We start from the raw sequence: 6,000 nt of genomic DNA on the forward strand, positions 1-6,000 counted from the left end.
CAGCGGCTGGCAGAAGAAAGGAGATCCAACATTTAAAAAAAAAAAAAGGAAAAACGTGTTTCAGATTTAAGTAAAACTGAAGTTCAGATCCAGTATCCCCAGTCTGCTTTCTACAGGTACAGTAGTTTCTGTTCACCAAAAAGCAAAGCCAGGCAAGTTTTGAAAAAAACAGGGAAAAGACCTCAAAGCCAAAGCCATAACTAAGCAGCAGATTTGCAGGGTAATAAATAAATTCAAGAGGCAGGATCCACGTTAAAAGTGTCAAGTACCACCACAGGCTGTTTCTCCTTCTGACCACGGACAAACTCCCTTATCAAAATAATTCGGTGTATTAAGGGACACATTTTGTGTGATTCTTCACTACTATTTCCAAGCCAAGAGAGTGCTCCTCTGCGACTCCAGTGAAGCCATAATACTTAATTTTCTTTTTAGGACTTCAGACACCTCTGTGCCTTTTCCCATCCTGTTCTTCCTCATCTTCCTTAATGGCTTTTTGTAGCTCTGATGCTTCAAAAAAACTTTATAAAAAAAACCTGTTTGGCAAGCAGTCCACCACCCGCAGCATCCCTCATTCTGACCAATATTGTCTTATTTTCCACTTTTCCTCACTTGCCTGTTGGAGCGTAAGCTGCAGCCACAACAGCCCTGGTGTCTTCGGTCAGCCATTTTCCCCCACGCTGTCGCTACGACGCGCCCGATGCCCCTTCCCCATCAATATATCGGGTTCCCTGGTATCCGTCAAACCAGAAGAGGGAGCATTAATAATGCTTTTCCCTACAGCCTAAGCAGACTGACTTAAATCACGCTGGCTTTGCGCTCTGGCAAAACAAGAGATCAGACTGGGAAAAGTAACACAATTTTTAATCTTTTTCTCCTAAATCTGCAGCTTGTAAATCAATATTTGAGGAAAAGGCTACAAACAAGCCCATAAGCTATGAGCAGTGTAACAAACTACCACTTGTCAACCGCTGGATGTTACCACACATGTTCTTTGTTTGTCAGAATTAATATATTAAACATCTTTTAATCATCAGGTAACTCAGAGCTAGGTGTCCGAGGAGTGCTTATTTCACCAGGCTTGGTAGCTCAGCCTTCAAATAACCACCACCCAGTCACGCTCAGTCACACACCAGCTTGCCGAGTCTGAACTACGGTTATGTATTTCTGAGGGTTTATTTTTGGGTCGGTGGCAGTTTTTGTGTTGTGGTTTGGAGTGGTGGTTTATTTTTCCCTGGACAATTCCAAGGTAATCGACTCCCAAAGGAAACCGGCAGACGGTTGCTGCCCACGCTGAAGTCTGAGGTACGCTCTGGTCATCGTTACTCAGAAAAATCAGCTGCCTGATTTTTAAGAACTGAAATTTAAAAATCAGTTTCTAAATCACAGTTAAATAGGGAACTTGTGACTTTTTTGACATGTGTGGGAATTTCTACTAAAATTCTACATGAATTTTAGAAAAGTGCTCAGAAAACGCTGTATTAAAACCAGAGTCCAACATTATGATTGCTTTTGCTAAAAATAAACAAACCCACACATTCTAAATAAAAACGCAGCACAGTTTAGTAACCACACAGCAAAGCTTTCATCACCTTCCTGCTGAAGTGAGACACAGAGGTAGCTCAGATGAGCTTGCGCTTCTTGTACCTGCAAACCGGGCGAATTCTAGCAGCGATGCAGGTACCGTCCGGCACCGCAACAAGGCGGTGAAGTGGGTTTTGTTTGCCAAATCTCTCTTCAACAGTCATGGCGATCAGAGAACTGCTGCCGGAGGAGCCGGTACGCAAACTGCATCCAAATGAAAAGCGACTCACTCGGAGCACAAGTTGTAATTCTGTATTTGTTATTGTGGCCGTGACACCCAAAGACTCCTTCGTATTTACATCAGCAGCAAGTGCTAACTAGTTGCGTTCTCATCACATTTTTAGTCTTTGCTACATTCTCTCTCAAGGGGTAGGTACATTTCTGAATATTTCGTTCTCAACACACAAATGGACACTGAAGGGTCTTAACAGCTATATTTTCATCAGTTAAGGACAGAAAGTCTTAAAGCCAGTGCAGCTGTGGCAGCCACTAATAACACGCGTTCTTTCCCTGACAGAGAACTTCAGCCAGCAGCTCAATTTATCACCTGATAACAACAAAGCCCTTTACTTCCCATGAAAAGGATAGCCATGAAACCTAAAAACACCGGCAAACACTCTTTCCATTTCTCTCTGTTCACCATGGAGTTATGGCTAAATCTAAGGTTATATTTCAATCAGCAGATACAAGTTCATGGCCTTGCAGGATATTCTTCTTCTGGAACCATCTGTAAACAGTGCCTTTGAAAAAGATCTTTTTTGTAATTGGTCACGCATTCATATTATTTAAAAACTTAATTTATCTGTTACTTTCGCTGGTCCCAATCAAGCGTGATAATTTTTTTCTTGGTTTGCATAGTAAACGTTCCAGTAAAATCAGAAGTTTAAAGTCCGTATTTTTGTCCCATGAGCCAGAAAGGTTCTCGCTGGATATTCCAGCTCCACGCTGAACTGTAGGACTGCCCGGCAGAAATCAGCGTCGCCAGAGGCTGAGCTGAGGTGCTGGTTGGTGACGAGTCTTTAGACCAAGAGAAAACCCAAGCCTCCCTGCCCCTGCCATTCTTCATGAAATGCAGAGCGGCTGATTTACATCCAGGTTAGATCATTTATACTGTTGTCCGTTTGTTTTCAGTTTATATTTATAAGCCAAATCCTATTCAGCTATAAACATATATACACAAGGAAACACATCTGTAGGAAAAGATGTGCTTAAAGAGACCCAAATTTCCCCAGTCACCTCCTAACGGCACAAACCAGGAAGATAACAAGTTTTATGGACAACAGTAAGACACAAAATGCCAGTGAGAAAGCATTCCACAGCAATATCTCCACAGCCCGTCACCTCTGCCATGCCAGGTAAGCAGAACAACAAGGAAAGGAGACCGGTGGCCACAACCACAGTTGCTGGGTTCGTCTCCATCGAGAACCCGTACTCACTCGTGTTTGCATCTGCCCTACTGTTACCTGTCCCACAAAGAAAATTAACTTCTAGTGCTGATTTTTTGGTTGTATAGCATCCCACACCTGAATAGCATGGAAGAAGTTACAAACGTGGGTAATTTTATTTGCAATTTCTCAGTACATCTACTTATTCTCACAAAACAGCCTTAGATTCCCACTGCGAAGTTTTAGTTAGGAGCATACCCAGTGATCCTACAAAAGCTAGGGATAAGCAGACTAGGGAAATCTGAGATACATTTTCAGTTTATCACCGACACACAGGGCTGTAAGTGACTCAGGGGCATTCTGAAAGCTTAACTCTAGAGAGCGCTTTTAAACTGGCACTCACGGTGTCCCAGAACTTGCAGGCTTCAAGTGCATTCGCACAGAGTCTCAGAGCCTCCAAGGAGCTCCAGGAATAAGGAAGTTTGAGAAATTTCTGTTACCTTGCGTGTTCGCTGTATCAAAGTTAATACAGAGGAATTCGAGGGCTCTTAGTCTCCTCTGACTGTTGAATAAAGCCCTCTGTTAAGAAACTTAAGAAATATATGGCACAGCTTGTAAAAATCCATGCTTTCGAATCTACACAAGATACAGTCTTCCTTCCAAGAGAGGCAGAAGCTTCAAAAGCCATCACTAGATTAACAGAAATAAGACAAGCAAGCTACTCCAGGCAGTGTTTCCAACACAAGCAGAGGATGATTTAACTAAAAAAAATCTGAAGAGCCAAGATATTTAAATTCTGGATCATGTTACACGTATCTACTCATTTAGGAGCGATCAAGGACCGATCAGACTACACTGCACAGGAACTATCCACCGGAACTTGTTTTTTGAGTTCCAAAATGGAAATCCTGGTTCTAAGCATATGCTCAAAAAACCCTTTGTCTGCTCCCTGAGAAGGTCCAAATGAATTACTAGCATCTGACACAAATTCCAGTTTGGGTACTAACAGTTTCATGCTTATTTTGGGATGTGAGCTGGAGACAACCAAAGTTCTCCATGATTTTTCCAGAGTCTGCCTATTAGGGAACTGCCTCCCAACGCAAGCACCCAGCGAACCCTACAGAAGAGTAAACGGCACTGAAAAAGGTCTTAAAAGCATTTAGGCACCAGAAGAAAGCAACAGAGCCATTTCCTTAATATCTTAAGCACTGTGCTTGAGACATGAACGAGAACACCCGTAACGCTGTGTTTGCAAAACCAGGCTACGGTGATGCACAGCGAGCGTGAATTAACACGACCAAACCCGAAGAGCAGAGCAAGGGTCGGGCGTTACGCAGCAGATGACGACAGGTCCAAGCACTACGGTAAACCAGAAGGGAAACACCTACGCTGTTCAGTGCCTCTTCCTCCCCATCAGCCTAAGCTGAGTCAAAAAGCGATCGCTACAACTCAGGGGTGCATCTGCACCGCTAACATGTGCCGTTGATCCACCCCTGTTCCTGGCCATCCTCCTACTGCTCTCCAGCTCCTGGTTTCACACCGTGGTGGCGATGGTTTCAAACAGAGCCTCAGCAGCTCAATTCAGAGATTCACGTTCTTTCTAATAAAACAATTAATAACAGCCTGCCCTAGAGCATCCGTGCGTTCCTGAGGGGGAACCTCTACTTTTTCCTCTTCGGACCTTTCTGGAATTGGCTGTTAACCAGCGCCAGGCACTGGAGGCCTGGCCAGAGCTCGCGGTATATAAAGAATAGCGACTACCTGGCATCCCAACTCTTTACCTTTTGGTTTTTCACATGCAGAAAACATGCACTACCAATTCAGTTTGTTTTATCAAAATTGATAACTTACGTATAATAAAATATATGATGCCTTACTTGCAGCTAAGAAGATGCATTGCAAGGGGAACAAGCATAAAGTTTCATGGAATACAGCAGCAGAAAGTAGCGTTTCGGCTGGGTTTAAGATCACTATAAACTTTTTGCCCCTTCAAGTAAGAAATAGAGACCCAATACATCACGCTGCGAGTAACTGTGGATTAAAATAGCCATTTAAGCAGATTTAGACTTTCATAATTTGGTCTGATACTTCCTGAATCCTCTGGATTTCTACAATACAAGTCAAGAGAAAATGAGGTTTATTATCTGCAGAATTAGCCCAGAATAAAAGCGCAACTACTAAAGTATCTACCTTCAGAAGATTAGCAATGCTACTGCTTGAAGCTCGGGACTAATCTGCTAAGAATTTGTTAACCTATCAATCACTGTAGCAGAAATACAGAATTAAGTGTCTGCTTTGACTAATCTATACTTTCTGTTCCCTCATTCTACTGCAGTCCAATCAATCCTAGGCTGAAACTACTGCTCTCAAAACGCAAGCTAGTTTTACTGAATGAATAGAGCAAGAGCAACCTTTACTGAAGCCATCTGTGAAAGAAAACAAACTCCTCCCTAACAAACACACAAGATGTTTTATTTCCTTAGGCAACACATCAGCTCTGCATGTGCGATTAGTCCAGTTTCAACTCCCCAAGGCTAAAGCTCAAGCAATTGATTGTAAGAGCATCAGGTACCTCAGAAGGCGGCGCTGATGATTTGCAAGAATGATGACGCTGGATCAGACTGAAGGCCCATCTTGCTCAGAATCCTGTGGAGCCACTGGGCTAAAAACAGGGAAGGAGAAAGGGGTGGTCATCAGAAGAAGACCTGGTGGTCATTGGGCGTTCTTGGAAGTGGTTCCACCCAGCATCAGCAGCCTGCCACCGAGATGGCGCTGAGGAAGAAGGGCACAACCACCAGGACGCAGAGGCTTCACGTTGCCAGGCACGTCCCGTCACAAGCAGGGAGGCCCAGGCCATCGAGTGCCAAGGTGCCTCTGAACGCCGGGAGGGGGAAAGAGCTCCCCGCTGTGCTAATACGACGTGGGCAAACCCAGGCTTTGCTTTGCACAGGACTGACTCCACCTGTGCTTGACCTGTTCGTTCTTCGCCCACCACGATGACAATGGCAAGATGCGGCCCAGGAGGATCTGCCTA

Source organism: Platalea leucorodia, assembly GCF_965183815.1.
Source record: "Platalea leucorodia genome assembly, chromosome: 1".
Taxonomy (NCBI): domain Eukaryota; kingdom Metazoa; phylum Chordata; class Aves; order Pelecaniformes; family Threskiornithidae; genus Platalea; species Platalea leucorodia.